The sequence below is a fragment of the Pongo abelii genome, chromosome 6 (assembly GCF_028885655.2).
Source record: "Pongo abelii isolate AG06213 chromosome 6, NHGRI_mPonAbe1-v2.0_pri, whole genome shotgun sequence".
Taxonomy (NCBI): Eukaryota; Metazoa; Chordata; class Mammalia; order Primates; family Hominidae; genus Pongo; species Pongo abelii.
Genome location: NC_071991.2, coordinates 125,011,743 through 125,028,548, shown reverse-complemented (window position 1 = coordinate 125,028,548; position 16,806 = coordinate 125,011,743). Strand labels below are relative to the sequence as shown.

Sequence of the window (16,806 nt, the reverse complement as noted above, 5' to 3'; positions counted from 1 at the left end):
TGATGAGAAGGAAGCAGCCCTTTGAAGATTTTTCAGAAAGGAAAGATTTCCAGGCAGAAGAAAAAGTAGGTACAAAACCCTTGATATTGGAACAGACTTGATTTTTTTGTTGTTGTTGAGACAGATCTTGCTTTCTCACCCAGACTGGAGTGCAGTGGTGTGAACATGGCTCACTGGACCTCCTGGGCTCAAGAAATCCTCTAACCTCAGCCTCCTGAGTAGCTTGGATTACAGGTATGTGCCACCACACCAGGCTAATTTTTGTATTTTTTGTAGAGATGGGGTTTCACCATGTTGCCCAGACTGGTCTGGAGCTCCTGAGCTCAAGGGATCCACCCACCTCGGCCTCCCAAAGTGCCAGAATTACAAGCATGAGCCACTGTGCCTGGCGAAATTTTTTGAGAGACACAAAATTGGACCAGACTGGCCATAGTGGAAGGAAAGAGGAGGAAGGGAATAAGAGATGAGTCATATAAGTAGACTGTGTCAGATCATGGAGGCCTTGGGGTCATGGTAAGGAGTTTGGATTTTATTCAAATTACTGTATGAAGCCATTTAAAACAGAGGAGGCTGTATTCTGGTTTGTCCTTTGAGAAGTTCTCTCTGGCTACTATTTGGAGGATTGAGTGGAAGGAGTCCAACAGTGGAAGAAGGGTGGCCAATTAAGACACTATTGTAGCAGTCATGGAAGGAGTTGATGATGGTTTGAAATGGGGTTTTAGCAATGGAAGTCATGAGACTTGGGATATATTTTGGAGGGAGCCTGTATGATTGACTGAATGTTTGGATGTCACCTGTGAGGGAGAGAGAGAAAACAATAATGACTACCAAGGTTTTGGCCTGAGTAAGTAGGTGATGGTGGTACTATTTACAGAGATGGAGAAAACTAAGGAAAAAAAGCAGGTTTGAGGATGGAGGTGAATGTAGGGGGCAGCAAACCAAGAGTTCTGATTTGTCAAAAGTTAAGTTTGAGATGTTCTTAGATAGGCCAAGTTGGGGAGTTGGGTTAAAGGTTGGGCATAGGAGTTTGACTTCAGGGGAGAGGTCAAGACCAGAGACAGATTTGGGAGTTGTGCTGTGTGTCTTCAATTTGCCCCTCAGAACCACTCTCCACTCTTTTTTACCCTGCACTGAACCCTAATAATCTGACCTGTATTGACTCAACAGGCTATCTTGTCCTGTGGCTTCCCATTGTGTTTGGCCAGTGAAGAGCCCTGGAAGAAGATCTGGGGGAAGGGAGCAAGGAGAGTGAGGTCAGGCTATTTATTCCTCTAGCCCTCTGTTTATGTAGTATCACTTAGGGCTGACTGTGTCCTTCAACTGAAGATCACAGCTCCTGTCTCCAAGTTTCAAGAACTACTCCCTCCATTCCCCATCAAGCCTAGGGGTGATAATGTATCTCACTGTTATTAGCCCAGTAGGGCTGAACTGTCCTTTGTGGTTTCCCTAAATCCTGCCTTTTATTAAACTTGTCTCATGACCCAGGGAGGGTGCCATACACTTCTTGCTAGCATCCTGACTTACGCTGGAGCCATTGGCATATACCTGATAGTAAAGCTGTAGGCCTGGATGAAAGCCACTAAGGAGATCAGAGGACAGAGCTTGAGGCATATCAGCTTTTAGAGGTGGGCAGGGAAGGAGGAGCTGGCATAGGAGATATGAGGGGGGAAGCCCATTAAGTAGGGATTAAACCAGGTGAGCATGGAGTCACCAAAGCCCAAACAAGAAAGCACATCAAGAAGCAGGGGTTGCCGTGTCAAAAGCTACCTGCTGAGCGGTCAGGGGTTGTAGAAACAGAGAACCCACCATCAGATTTGGCCATCAGTGAACTTTAATGTGAATGGTATAGATTTTGCAGAGCTCAGCTGCTTAAATTTGTCAGAGTCCCACAGATTTGGCCATCAGTGAACTTTAATGTGAATGGTATAGACTTTATGGAGCTCAGCTGCTTAAATTTGTGAATCCCACACCTTCAATAGGATTTATGGGTTCTTGTGTGGTTGGCCCTTAGTTTAGTCCTCTGGCCTCTCCTCCTCCAACTCCCTGCCAATCACACTGCTCCTCAGCCCCTCAAAGTCTCTGCTCTGGCTGAGGCCTCCAGGGCTTTGCTCTTGCTGTTATTTTCTACCTGGGACACTCTTTCCCCTATCTGTCACTTCTGGCTCACTCCTACCTCAGGTCTCTTAGAACCTTCCTGACCCTTGAGTCTGGAGGAAGTGACCTCCTAAGTATAGTTGATTCTCATTATCCACAGTAGTTACATTCTAGAAAGTTGCCATGAGCACTGCATTAGCGAATACTGAGCTATGGTTCCTAGAGGTAATACAGAGTTAGGTTCCTGTAAGCTTCTGGTCAATGCATTGTCATCAACTGATTAAAGCATAATCTGTTCTACGTGTGTTTCTGTTTAAAGGCATAACCTTGTTCTGTGTGTATTTCTTTTTTAATATGTTGTCGATTCATTAACATTGAACCCATAGTGAACAGCACCATGAGTCACACCTGAATGAAGCTTATCCAAACACCTGTTTTGCTCCACAGGGCACATCACAGTTTTCTCATGCTTAGAAACACTAGACAGTGCTTCAGCACTAAGTGGGGGCCATTATAAACAGTGAAATCACCAAGAAAAAGCATAAGGATACAAAAAAATGTGGCACTAAATGGACCTTGAAAAGGGCACTTGTTTATAGTGTGAGAATGGAAATAAAAAGGCAAAATGTCACCTCGTTCAGTCTCATCGGGAATATGCACATGGGGTGACTCACATTTTTATTGCCACTTTGTGCGTGTTTGTGAATGACCTTGACAGCACTGGGAGTATGGACTTGGGGGTTACAAATACATGTTAGCAAGTAGGAGAATTTGCAAATACAGTATCCATGGATGAGGATAGGCTATTCTCAGTGCACCTGTTAATTACCTCACTAAGACCCTTTCTACACTATAATAGCAAAAGATCCATCACTTACTAGCTGTGTGACTTTGGGCTAGTTCACCTCTCTGTGCCTCAACAGTATCATCAATAGTATGACAGTAATAATAATACTTAGCTCTTAGAGTTGTTGCAAGAATTAAATTAGTAAGGCTGGGTGCAGTGGCTCATGCCTGTGATCCTAGCACTTTGGGAGGCCAAGGTGGGAGGAAGGCTTGAGGCCAGGAGTTTGAAATTGGCTTGGGTAACAGAGCGAGACCCTGTTTCTACAAACAATTTAAATATTATCCGGGCATGGTGGTGCACACCTGTAGTCCCAGCTGCTTGGGAGGCTGAGGTGGGAGGATCACTTGAGCCCAGGAGTTTGAGGCTATAGTGAGCTATGATTGTGCTACTTCACTCCGGCCAGGGCAACAGAGTGAGACCCTACCTTTCTTAAAAAAGAAAAGAGAAGAATTAAATGAGTGAATTCCTATGAATAACTTAATAAGTGTGTCACACATAGTAAGCCCTTAGTGTTAGGTGTTACTATTACTGTCATATGTTTGTCTCTCTCATTGGATTATAAGCCCTGTGATGTGTTCCAAGACATTGCTCTTTTGCTAGCTGCTGGGAATGATAACACTAAAAGCTCACGCTATATGTCAGGCACTGCTCTAAGTGTTTTACATTTATTACTTCAGTTAGTATTTATGAGAGCCTTTAGTGGTGGTAGTTTCTATTTGTGATGGTGAATATTAGGTGTCAACTTGATTGGTTTGAAGGATGCCTAGATAGCTGGTAAAGTATTGTTTCTGGGTGTGAGGATGTTGCCAGAGGTGGTTAACATTTGAGTCGGTGGACTGGGAGAGGAAGACCCACCCTCCGTGTGGGTGGGCGCCATCCAATCAGCTGCCAGCATGGCTAGGACAAAGCAGATGCAAGAAGGTGGGTTAAGCTGGCTTGCTGAGCCTTCTGGCTTTCATTTTTCTCCCATGCTGGATGCCTCCATCTGTTTCTCCTGCCCCTGGACATCAGACTCCAGGTTCTTTGACCTTTGGACTCTAGGACTTAACGCTAGTAGTTTACCGGGGGCTCTTGGGCTTTCGGCCACAGACTGAAGGCTGCACTGTCAGCTCCCCTTCCTATTGAGGCTTTTGGACTCAGACTGAGTCAGTATTGGCTTCTTTCTTCCTCAGCTTGCAGATGGCCTATCATGGGACTTCACCTTGTGACTGTATGGGCCAATTCTCCTTAATCAACTCCCTTTCATATATACATACATCCTATTAGTTCTGTCCCACTGGAGAATCCTGACTAATACACTATTCTTATCTTCAAGAAGAGGAAGCTGAAGCACAGAGAGGTAAGTTACTTGCCAAAGGCCACACAGATATGCAGCCCTAGAGTGGGGATTTGCACTCAGGCTTTCTAACTTCAGAATAAAGAGCAGCTGGTTCTTGCCCACACAGAGCATCAACAGACTCCAATTCCTCAGCCTATGCTTGCCTTCTTTTCATGAACACACTTCTTTACTTAAAAAAAAAGCTATTTAAGCCACTTTACAACAGTATTGTAAAAAGCTTTTAAACATTTCCCCATATTCCTGGCATCTAATTCAGTGACTGTTTTCACTTCGATGTTCCCTTCAGATGTCTTTCCATAGAATATTTTTTTTGATGCTAATTGTAGCATTATGCATTATAACTGGGTGTTTTGCTTTTCACCTGAGATTATCTTGTAACACGTGTTCATTTTCCACTTGTCTGTGTCCCTTTCATTCTGGCCTGTTTTAATGGCTCTACTGATTAAAGACAGGGAAGAAACCTTCTTCTTCCTGCTTCTTATGGCCTCACTAGCTACTCATTCCTTTGCCCCTTGCATCTGCTCGCTCCCTCACCACCCTGCTGAAAAGCCAGTGATGAACATTTATATAGTGTTTGCTAAGATTAAAACATGGAGTTGCTGATGTCACTGTCAATTACTGACAACAGCAATTTCATATGATTTTCAATCCAATATATGTCAGGTACTGCATTTACATGTATTAACTAAATCATCAAAAACATCTAAAGTGTTGAGTGTTATTATCATCATCCCCATTTACATATGAAGAAACTGAGGCAAAGAGAAGTTAAATAACTTGCCCAAGATCACATAGCTAGCAAGTGATAGATTCAGGATTTGGGCCCAGGAAGTCTGGCTTTGGAGACTGGGTCCTTTAACCACTGCCTCTCTGGAATGGCATCTCTGAGCTCAAAATAACCAAATCCAATGTTGTTAAGGGAGTGGGAGCCAGCCTCCCTGCCAAGTGAGTGCCAGTGCCCAGTGCTTCTCCCTTTTGAGAAAGTATTGTTTTATATATATGTGCATTCAATAGCTGTATGGCCCAGAGGCTAGGGAGTGGGCCTGTTCCTCACCACAACATCCCTAATTCACTGTACAGTGCATAAAATAAATATGCTCCTCAATATTTATTGACAGAAGAAAGGAAAGAGGGAAAGTGGAAGGTGGAAGGGGGAAGGTAGGGAATTGAGGACTGAGAAGGCAGGTGAGACAAATTATATTATAGAATGTATCTGTTTGACTTGTATGGGAATTAGGCTTTGAGGGGCCACAAACAGGGTGTATTTTCTATTTCAGGGGTCCAGAGTAGGACGGACTACAGGGATGAGTTTAAGCCAGACATGCTTCTTTTTTTTTTTTTTATTTTTTTATTTGAGACAGAGTCTTGCTCTGCAACCTCCACCTCCCAGGTTCAAGTGATTCTCTTGCTTCAGCCTCCTGAGTAGCTGGGATTACAGGTGCCCGTCGCCATGCCTGGCTAATTTTTGTATTTTTAGTAGAGACGGAGTTTTGCCATGTTGGCCATGCTGGTCTCGAATTCCTGATTTCAGGTGACCCACCTGCCTCTGCCTCCCAAAGTGCTGGAATTACCCCGCCTGACTTCAAGCCAGAGATTCTTGATGTCAGTCAAATGGTGAAGCCCCTGCCCACAGGGCTGGGACCAGAGTTCAGAAGAAGGTGGAGGCTGGGTGGAAGGAGCGGGAGAGTGAGGAGTAAATCCCTGCAGGAGAGAGTTTTTGGGTCTGACAGTTCCCTTCTGCCCTGGGAAGCATGTGTGGTGCAAATCTGTCTGGAATATGTAAGCCCTGCCTTTCTACCTGATTCCAGGCCATTGTCTAGAAGCCAGATGGTTAATACTTCACGTTAATTTGATGTCTTGGAACTCTTTCCCTAAGTGCCAGAGATGGCGGCAGCATACCTACAAATATACAGGTGTCCTCAGGAAGGTGGTTTTTTTTGTTTCTTGTGCTCTGGGACCCAAGTTCTTTGAAAGAGTAAGATATAAAAGGCTAAGACAAGTCCTGAAAGAGATAAAAACAAGGTGCTGATTCTGTCATCACCTGTCTCAGAGACCTTCTTTGTGACTCATTGTTTTCTACCTGTCAAAATGGGAAGCACTGTGTCTACACAGCTTCTCAAAGTTATTATCGTGATTGAATGAAACAATATGTTGAAGGTCCTTGGGGAAGTGTAAAATATCATAAAATGCAATTATTATTAATGCCTGATATAATACACATTAGATAACATAATGCAATTAACTATGTTGGTGAACTGTCACCTAATCCCCACCTCCACCCCTGACTCCCCCATCTCACCGTCTCCCTAAGAAGCAGGTTTCACACTTTCAAAATGAAATGGGAAAAACTTTGTTAGTATATGTATTAATTTTCTATTGCTGCCATAACAAATTATCACAAACAGTGGTTTTAAAACAATATAAATTTATTATCTTACAGTTCTGGAGGAAAGAAGCATGAAAGGGGTCTGATTGGGCTAAAATCAAGGTGTTGACAGGGCTGTATTCCATTCTGGAGGCCTCTTGCCTTTTCCAGCATCCAGAGACCACCTGCATTTCTTTCCTCATGGTCCCCTTTCTCCATCTTCAAAGCCAGCCACATGACATTGCTCTGTGCCTTTCTTCTGCAGTCACATCTTCCCCTCTCTTCTGCCTCTCTCTTCCAGTCTTAAGGACCGTTGTGATTACATTAGTGTATTAGTCTGTTTGCATGCTCCTAATAAAGACATACTTGAGACTGGGCAATTTATAAAGGAAAGAGGTTTAATGGACTCACAGTTCTACATGGCTGGGGAGGCCTCACAATCATGGAGAAAGACAAAGGAGAAGCAAAGGTACCTCTTACTTGGCAGCAGACAAGAGGGCTTGTGCAGTGGAACTTCCATTCATAAAACCATCAGATCTCATGAGACTTATTCACTATCACGAGAACAGTATTGGAAAGACTTTCCCCCATGATTCAATTACTTCCCATTGGGTCTCTCCCATGGCATACGTGGGAATTATGGGAGCTACAATTCATGATGAGATTTGGGTGGGGACATAGCCAAACCATATCAATTAGGCTCACCCAGATCATCCAGCATAATCTCCCTATTTTAAAATCAGTCAATTAGCAACTTTAATTCCCCTTTGCCCAGTAACCTAACATAGTCATAGGTTCTTGGGATTAGGACATGGATATCTATAGCGGGCCATTAGTTAACTACCCCAATATATATTTTGTGCACTTTCTATCTGGAAAGAACTTTGGCAAAAGCACAATGGAAAGCCAAAATTCTTCCTAATTTGCTTCAGGTACTGCTGAATGAATCCTAACAATATCCTTTTTATGGGTAACCAGCAACACCTAGTGTCTCTCCAAATAAATTTCAACAGCAAGTTTATTTAAAGTGTCCTGTAATTAAGCTCAGTGACTGATGGTGGAGAAAGGAAATTCTCACTATTCAAAGAGAGAGAAAGCTAGCAATTCTCTTTTCTGTATGTCCTTTTGATTTATTTTGAGCCCCCACATCTGTGCATCTATCCAGAAGCATTGAAATTAATTATGTTTGGGGCATGGCACCATACCGGGCTCTGTGGAAGAAGTGGAAAGATAAAAATGTAATCCCTGTCCTCAGATTGCTTCCAGTCTTATTGGGCAGATGAGACACACTCTAGTGATTAAAGCATATGTACTCATTTACAAAGCACTGAATATTTAAGGGCACTGAATACTTAAGTGTGCTAGTTATAATTAGGTTCAGTTGTGCATACAGCAACTATACAACAGCAAAACCCCAAAGAATAGTGAATTAAACAGCAGAAAAATTTATTTCTTGCTCTTGTGAAAGAACTGGTGCAGCTACTTTGGAAAACAGTTTGGCAGTTCCTCAAAAAGTTAAATATAGAGTTACTATGTGACCCAGCAATTCTACTCCTAGGTATATATCCAAGAGAATTGAAAATGTATGTCCACACAAAAACTTGTACATGAATGTTCATAGTAGAATTATTCATAAAATCCAAAAAGTAGAAACAACCCAAATGCCCATCAACTGATCAATGGATAAGCAAAATGTGGTATATCCATACAATAAAATATTATTCAACCATAAAAATTAATAAAGTATTGATACATGGTACAGCATGGATGAAAGTTGAAAACACTATACTAAGTGAAAAAAGTCAGTCATTAAAGGCCACATATTATATGATTCAATTTGTATGAAATGTCCAGAATAGGCAAAACTGTAGAGACAGAAAGCAGATTAGTGGATACTAGGACCTGGGAATTGGGGAAGGGAGAATTGGGAATAACTGCTAATGGGTACAGGGTTTATTTTGGAGGTGATGACAAAGTTCTGATATTAGATGGTGGTTGTTATTAGTCTGTTCTCATGTTGCTAATAAAGACATACCCAAGACTGGGTAATTTATAAAGAAAAAGAGGTTTAATGGACTCACAGTTCTACATGGCTGGGGAGGCCTCACAATCATGGTGGAAGGCAAAGGAGGAGCAAAGGCACATCTTACATGGTGGCAGGCCAGAGAGCATGTGCAGGGAAACTCCCCTTTATAAAATCATCAGATCTCAAGAGACTTATTGACTATCATGAGAACAGCATGGGAAAGACCCGTCCCCACGATTCAGTTACCTCCCACTGAATTCCTCCCGTGACATGTGGGAATTATGGGAGCTACAATTCAAGATGAGATTTGGATGGGGACACAGTCAAACCATATCAGTGGTGATGATTGCACAATTTTGTAGATGTAATAGGAACCCTAAAAACCATTTAATTGTACACTTTAAATGGGTGAATTGTTTTGTATGTGAATTATATCTCAATGAAATTACTAAAAAATACCAAAAGGATCAGGGAGACAAAAAGAGTGATAAGTAATTAGAGGACATGAAGGAGAGATTAGAAAAGTGCTTCCAATTAGTTTTTTGCTCCTTGGGTTCTTTCTTCAGATCTCAGAATGGTCCCTTTTTTTCCCATGTATTTCTTTCCCTCTCCTACACCCCTACTACAATCAGCAGAATGTTTACTATGTGAAGCTGACTCTGACCCCAGACAAGGAGAGAGTTGGCAGTTCTATTCCTTATGCAGAGAAAATGGAGAATGTACTGATGAAAATAGAGAATGGAATAGGATTTATGCCCCTTACTCTTAAGGGCATTCCCTCATGAGAGGCACCTCTGGACCTGGGGAGCAAATGCCCTTGGGATGCCAGGCCCTGTGAGCCTGCCACACAGTTTACGCATCTGTTTGGAGAGTGAGGAATCTTGGGGCGGGGAAGGCTCAAAGCTAACTGTGTTCCTAATCTCCACAGTGGAGAGCTAGTAGTGTGTCTGTCCTTGCTCCCTGGCTGGCCTGCACCCAGGGCCCTCCAGCTGTCTACCTTCTCTCTGTCACCTTTGATAGAGCAGTTCCTCATTAACACACATTCTGATGTCTCCTTCCCAGCCATGTGGCTTTTTCTTGATCTGTTTCCTGTTTCTCGTCTTGTGCTGTAGAAACCAAAGTACTGTTTCTTACAGGACAAGATACGACTCTTAACACCATTGTAAAATTTATTTCACTTGTTCTAGGAGGCCTTTAGAAACTGCAGTTTGGATCAGGCTCCATGCATCACCCTGAGTGACTTATTTTCCTCTATGACCTTCCTCCCTGTGCTCATGGGTTCCTGGGGTCTAGGTGGTGTGGAGATGCATGGAGGCTGAGTCTGAGATGGCAGAGACATTGTAAAAGATAGTGTCCCAACGGTTCCAGCTAAGAGAGGCCCAAGGAGAAGTGATGACTAAATGTATTATAGTATCAGAGGACAGAAAAAGGACATTGGGTAAAAACTAATGATATTTCAGGGCTGGATATTTGTATGAGTAAAGTATGGACTTTAATTAATAATAATGTTATCAACATTAATTGTGGCAATGTGCTATACGATTGTAAGATGTTCATCATGGGGATAGCTGGGCTTGGGTATATGGGCACTGTGTGCATTGTCTTTGAGTTTTTCCTGTAAATCTAAAATTATTCTAAAATATAAAATAAGAACTTCATTAACTCCCTTGTCCTCAACAAAAAGAACGTCCTCACCCACATCATAGCATTCATCTCTGCCCTGGCTGGACTGTTTAAAAGGTGAGTGTCATTCAATATGCCTTTCTTGATGGGTGGTAATCAGACATCACCTGTATCATCAGTGCTTTCTGGAAAGATTATATTTACCTGTCCAGAAAGAATAGTTTTAAAGTCCTGAGTGGGTGGCTAGAAAGATGGAAGTGATGGAGCAGAAGTGCACATTCTGGTTCTAGAGTGAGTGAAGCCCTTAAGGACACTGAATGGCAATGAGTGAGCCTGCAGTCAACCTGGCCCATGTCCACATAGCTGTTAGGGAATGACTGATCCGTGAAGACATCATCTCAGAGAGTCGAGGTAAGTTTTGCATCCAGAACACACAGCCAAATGTCAGGAACTGAAGGTGTACCCACACTACTGTCAAATATGAGAGTTAGTCTGAAAATGAGCAGGAGCTAAGGCTATACAAGCCAGAGCAACTGAGTCAATCAGGAGTGAATTCTGGGGCCCTGAGTCCCAGGACTCTGATTCTGAGCACAATGGGTAGCACACTTCCCATGACACACTGTTAAAGACAGGCAGTCAGGCCAAACAAGATGCTTCTGGAACTATTCCCTGGCCTAACAGGGGGCATTGATGAGAAAAAAGAGGGATTGAAGAGGTGGAAGGAGATGACTTGGCAGCCAGTCCTACTCTTCAAGCTGTGACTGGTTTTCCCAGGAGGCGCTTACACATTCAGTCTAGCAGGTTGAATCGTGTCCCTCAACATTCGTGTCTACCAAGACCTCAGAATGTGACCTTTTTTGGAATTAGGGTCTTGCAGATATAATTAGTTAAGATGAGGTCATACTGGATCAGAATGGACCTTAATCCAATGACTGCTGTCCTTATAAGAGGAGAGGACATGGACACTGACAGGGAAGAAAGCCATGTGAAGACAGAGGTAGAGGTTGGAGTGATGCAGAGGTTGGAGTGATGCAGCTATGAGTCAAGGAACACCAAGGATAGCTGGGAGCTACCATTGCTAGGAAGAAGCCTCCCTATGCCTTTAGAGGGAGCATGGCTCTGCCAACTTCTTGATCTTGGATTTCTAACCTCCAGAATTTTGTGAGAATGAATTTCTGTTGTTTTAAGATACCTAGTTTCTGGTACTTTGTTATGGCAGCCCTGGGAAACTAATACATTTGATGAGGACAATGCTGGAAGGGTATGGGGTACTTAGCTCTATATGTCCTTTTGAGAGCCAGGGGTTATGGGCATTCCTGTTCCTTGGAAGATCTAAGGCCTAGAGCTTGTGCCTCATACTTGTGGGTGCTGATGTGATCCAAAAATCAATAAGTAATTAGTATAGGTAATAAAATAGATTACTCCTTCCTTCCTTCCACTTCCTATATTGAAGGCTCTCCCAAGGGGGATTTCTTTATGAAACCCTTGTGCTATTATCTGAAGGAACTAAAAGGTATAGATTCCTCCAGCAAAGACTGCCTCATGGTTCCATGGTTTGTGTCCACTTTTTCTTCTCTAGAGTTACCTCTCCTGCATCTCCATACAGAAGCACCTCTCCTTCAGATTCTTGACCCATTGGATCCCTGTGGCCTCTGACACTATTAACAAGCTCTTCTGGAAACTTTTCTTCTAGGCAGCAATACCTCTTTCTTCTTTCTCCTGTAACTTCTCCTCTTATATGTATGACTTAATTGCCTCTTCTTCCTCGACCTTGCTAAGAAACGTGTGTTTGCCTGAGTTCTGTCTTTGGTCCTCTTTTGACAGCTCTCTTGAGTAAGCATCCATTGTCCTTGCTTTAATTGCCGTCCACCACATGACTCCCAAATCTCTGCTCCAGTTCAGACCTTTCTCTTAAGCTTCATCTTCATGGATTCAATGCAATGTCTCCATCTAGGAGTGCCAGGCACTTCAGACTCAGTGTGTTCCAAGGCATTTACCAATTTAGCTCTTCCCTTGGCTGGAATTATAGACTCCCCTCTTTCAGAATGAATTCATGCAGAATTTTAAATTAAGATTAAAAAGATGGATATTGGGCAGTTTTGAAGAAAGTGAAAAAGAACAAAACTCCCAAACCACACAAAGAATTATGGCTGGTGGCAGTGCAGGAATTACCCAATTAATAAACTGTCAAAGCTTATCTGTACAAACTTTCTTTTTTTAAATTTTTATCATTATACTTTAAGTTCTAGGGTACATGTGCGCAACGTGCAGGTTTGTTACATATATATACATGTGCCATGTTGGTGTGCTGCACCCATTAACTCGTCATTTACATTAGGTATATCTCCTAATGCTGTCCCTCCCCCCTCCCCCCATCCCACAGCAGGCCCCGGTGTGTGATGTTCCCCACCCTGTGTCCAAGTGTTCTCATTGTTCAATTCCCACCTATGAGTGACAACATGCGGTGTTTGGTTTTCTGTCCTTGTGATAGTTTGCTGAGAATGATGGTTTCCAGCTTCATCCATGTCCCTACAAAGGACATGAACTCATCCTTTTTTATGGCTGCATAGTATTCCATGGTGTATATGTGCCACGTTTTCTTAATCCAGTCTATCATTGATGGACATTTGGGTTGGTTCCAAGTCTTTGCTATTGTGAATAGTGCCACAGTAAGCATATGTGTGGATGTGTCTTTATAGCAGCATAATTTATAATCCTTTGGGTATATGCCCAGTAATGGGATGGCTGGGTCAAATGGTATTTCTAGTTCTTTGAGGAATCGCCACACTGTCTTCCACAATGGTTGATCTAGTTTTCTGTACAAACTTTCAATATGATACAAGGGGATTTTAGGACACAAAATATACACAGTTAAGGAAATTGAGGTCAAATTGTAACACATTTCACAGCTCCTTCCAGATCCTTTCATCTCTCTCCTTTTTGATTCTCAGACCTGAAGTAGGAGCCACTCTTTTTGGCCACCTTGTTTCACCCTCAGGCCAGGCTGAGCCCTTTGAAGTCTTCTGATGAAAAAGCAGTCTTTTCCTGTCCCCTCCTCAACCCTGCAGCTAGGTTCTACTGATCCTGTCTGTAATGACACATTCCTAGCCTTGCTTTTGGTACATACCAGCTGATGGATGAAACTAGAACCTCTTATCTGATCCATTATCCTGAGTCCTGTGCCTCAAGGCCACCACACTTCTCTCTCCACCCTCTTGCATCACAGTCCAGACCAGCAAACACATTCAGGAAATCATAAGAAAGATAAAAAGCCTACAATGCTCCGAGGACGAATTTTTCTTTTTTCTTTTTTTTTTGAGATGGAGTCTCGCTCTGTCGCCCAGGCTGGAGTGCAGTGGTGTGATCTCGGCTCACTGCAAGCTCCGCCTCCCAGGTTCACGCCATTCTCCTGCCTCAGCCTCTCGAGTAGCTGGGACTACATACAGGTGCCCACCACCACACCTGGCTAATTTTTTGTATTTTTAGTAGAGACGGGGTTTCACCGTGTTAGCCAGGATGGTCTCGATCTCCTGACCTCGTGATCCACCCACCTCGGCCTCCCAAAGTGCTGGGATTACAGGCGTGAGCCACTGTGCCCAGCCCAGTTTTTCTTTTTAGAGTGTTTATGGATCCAGAATTGAACTGGAGAGTTGAGTGGTGGGATCATTAGGGAAGCAAGAGCCTAGGAGAGCCAGAATGACAAGATTTTAGGTTCAGGGTCATCTTGAAACTAGCAAGACACATTCCTTGCCAGTCATCACCAACGGTCCTAAGATGTTTATAGTTGAGAAAACCTACAAGGACACATTCCTACAACAGAAAGTCCAGATGTCCTAATACCCATAACAATATATGCTTTCAAGATAATTATATTTATGCTTTGATGTACTCACCCAGTGAAATGTCAAAGATAGTTTTCTTTAAATCAATGTAATAATACATTTTGTTATGCTCTCTGCTCACCTGCATGTAGTCACAGCTTAGTTTAGTCTTTACATAGACAAGACCCCCATATAAGAAAAACTTAAAACAGAGATGATGTGTTCCTTGGCCTGCTTTCTGGAGATGCCCTACTCTGCAATGGAGTAGTTTCTAATAAATTTGCTTCTTTCACTGTGCTCTGAAACTCGCCTTGAATTTCTTCCTGTGTGAGATCCAAGAACCCTCTCTTAGGGTCTGGATCAAGACCCCTTTTTCCTGTAACTGGATGGAAACCCACATAATACAATTTATTTCCAAATATGGTGTAAAGTTATCTAATTCCAGCATTTCATTGCTAAATATGTTGAGGTTCTGACATTAGAGGCTCGGGAATGTACTGATGAAGATACTCAGATGGATAACACTGGCTACTTCCTCTGGTATATTAAGCACAGTTTGTTTTTGAGATATCCAGTAATGATTTGAAGTGTCCCCATGAGCAGCTTTGGGCTCAATTCTGGCATTCATGTCTTAATTAGGTGGGTTTTGACTCATCGTGATTTAGTTACCCGTTTTTCTTTAACAGAGCGCCTTATTTATTTTATGCAAGTAGAAGGGAAATGACAGAAAAGACCATTAACTCTACCTTACTGTACAAATCCCAGAAGTAATTAGGGACTTACATAAACAGCGCATCTTAAATTATTTATTTGACAATCTCTAATAACAATGCCAGCAGTGTTGTATACTTTATTCTTCATTAAAGTGAAAGTGATTATCCTGCTATATAACCTAATCATCTGAACAATTTAATTCCCATAACAACATTTGTTATTACTGTTTTGTAGAAGGGCAGATGAAAGACAGAATTTCGACACATCAAATTGGACTGCAGCACAAAAGCCAAAATAAGTGTTTCTTCCACTAGAGGGCTGGTGCTTGGTCTGTTTTGGAAAGTCCTCCCCCGGATGGTAGCAGGTGATGGAGTTGGGCAGAATCTAATTTTCAGCAAGTTTTAATTTTTTCACTGCCTGGATGAATTCTAGAAATAAATGTTGCATAAGCTAATTTTGGTGGGGTTGGAGGGTAGTCCTAGAAAGATGATTGATTTGATAAGATAATTTGAGAGGATTTTTACACTTCCATTGAGCAAACAATTCAACATTTACTGGAATCCTCAGATCTGTGCAGATGTGGGATAGATGATAGATACCAAGTTAGTAAGACATTGTTTCTGGCCTCAATGAGCCTGGGCTACTAGTCATCAATGTTTCCGGTTCTCCTTGGGCACTTGGTCACCTGCCTGAAGTTAGGCATGGTTATATCTTTTGCTTTGACTTGTAAGAACTGTTATGGACTAAATGTTTGTGTTTCCCCACCTTAAATTCATATGTTGAAATCCTAACACTCAATATGATGGTATGAGGAGGTAGAGCCTTTAGGAGGTAATTAGGTCATGAGGGTGGAGCCTTCATGAATGGGAGTAGTGCCCTTATAAGAAGAGTCACAAGACACCTGGCTTCTTCAACCCCCCACCTTTCTCCCTGCCATGTGGGGATACAACAAGAAGTCAGCCATCTCTAAACCAGGAAGAGAGCCCTCACCAGACATTAGATCTGCTGGCACCTTGATCTTGCACTTCTAGCTTCCAGAATTGTGAGCAATACATGTTTGTTGTTTAAGCCACCTAGGCTATGGTATTCTGTTATTGCAGCCTAAACTAAGACAGGGACCCTGGGGAAGATTCCCCTTCCTTCTTATCTCTCTCCTAACAAGTAACCAGTGAGTTTTCTTTTTACTGCATCAAATCTATCCCATCCTACTTATCACAGAAAGTAAGTTAGACTTCCCATCAAACCTGGTGATGGACAGTCAGTGATGGACAGATGCAAAGCACAATGATCAGCATGTAACAGGTCTCAGCAAAGGGTATTTTTCTTCCTACTTTCATTTAAAAAAAATCTAATGAATTTTTAAAAAAGCTGAATCTGTGTGTATTTTTCCTACAGCAATGTCTAGAAATGTTTACACGAGAGAGTTCTTCATTTTAGAGTTGGGTAACAGCCAGTATAATTTTACAATTACAATATGTGATAGAGTCTGCTAATTGTTTCCCAGTATATATTCACCTCTTCTCCCTTAGCAATAGCATCTCAGGATTTAAGTGGGCATACTGCTGCCTCAAGCCAGAAGGCATTTGCCATGCTCCTTTGCATTACCAAGTGACTACTAGACAATGAGATATTGCAACAAAGTGTTGTATGGGATCTCTGTGAAGCCTCTTTTTAAGGGAGGGGGTACCTCTGTTTTTTCTTTTGCTCTCTTCTCTTTCCTGGGATGTAGATGCAGTGGATGAAGCTCTAGTAGCTGTTTTGGACCATGAGGATGAAGGCCCCATATGAGGGATGGTGGAGAGTTAGCTGGAAGGTTCCTGGGTCCTTGGTCACTTAGTGGAGTGCCTTATAAATCATGGACTGTCTACTTGTGGATTTCTTTGATGTAAGATAAATAAATTTCTAATTTGTTTCAGCCACTGTTTTTTAATTAAAATTTTTAATTTTATTAAATTTATTTTTTGTAGTAAAAATAAT

At 42.3% G+C, this 16,806-nt stretch overlaps 1 protein-coding gene across 9 annotated transcripts in view; it reads left to right on the top strand.

The window, feature by feature from the left end:
* Positions 1-16,806, top strand: part of GCC1 (GRIP and coiled-coil domain containing 1) — a 104,891-nt gene that overhangs the window by 21,486 nt on the left and 66,599 nt on the right. For 2 of the 9 annotated variants that reach the window (XR_008526816.1, XR_008526820.1), the window contains exons 4-5: positions 144-234; positions 1,168-1,253. The exons of 2 other annotated variants lie outside the window; for them this stretch is intronic. The gene's annotated coding sequence lies outside the window, so the exon portion shown is untranslated. Of the gene's footprint in view, positions 1-143; positions 235-1,167; positions 1,487-4,113; positions 4,281-16,806 lie in introns of those variants that run through there. 5 more of the 9 variants (XR_008526819.1, XR_008526815.1, XR_008526825.1 and 2 more) reach the window with 3 other exon arrangements.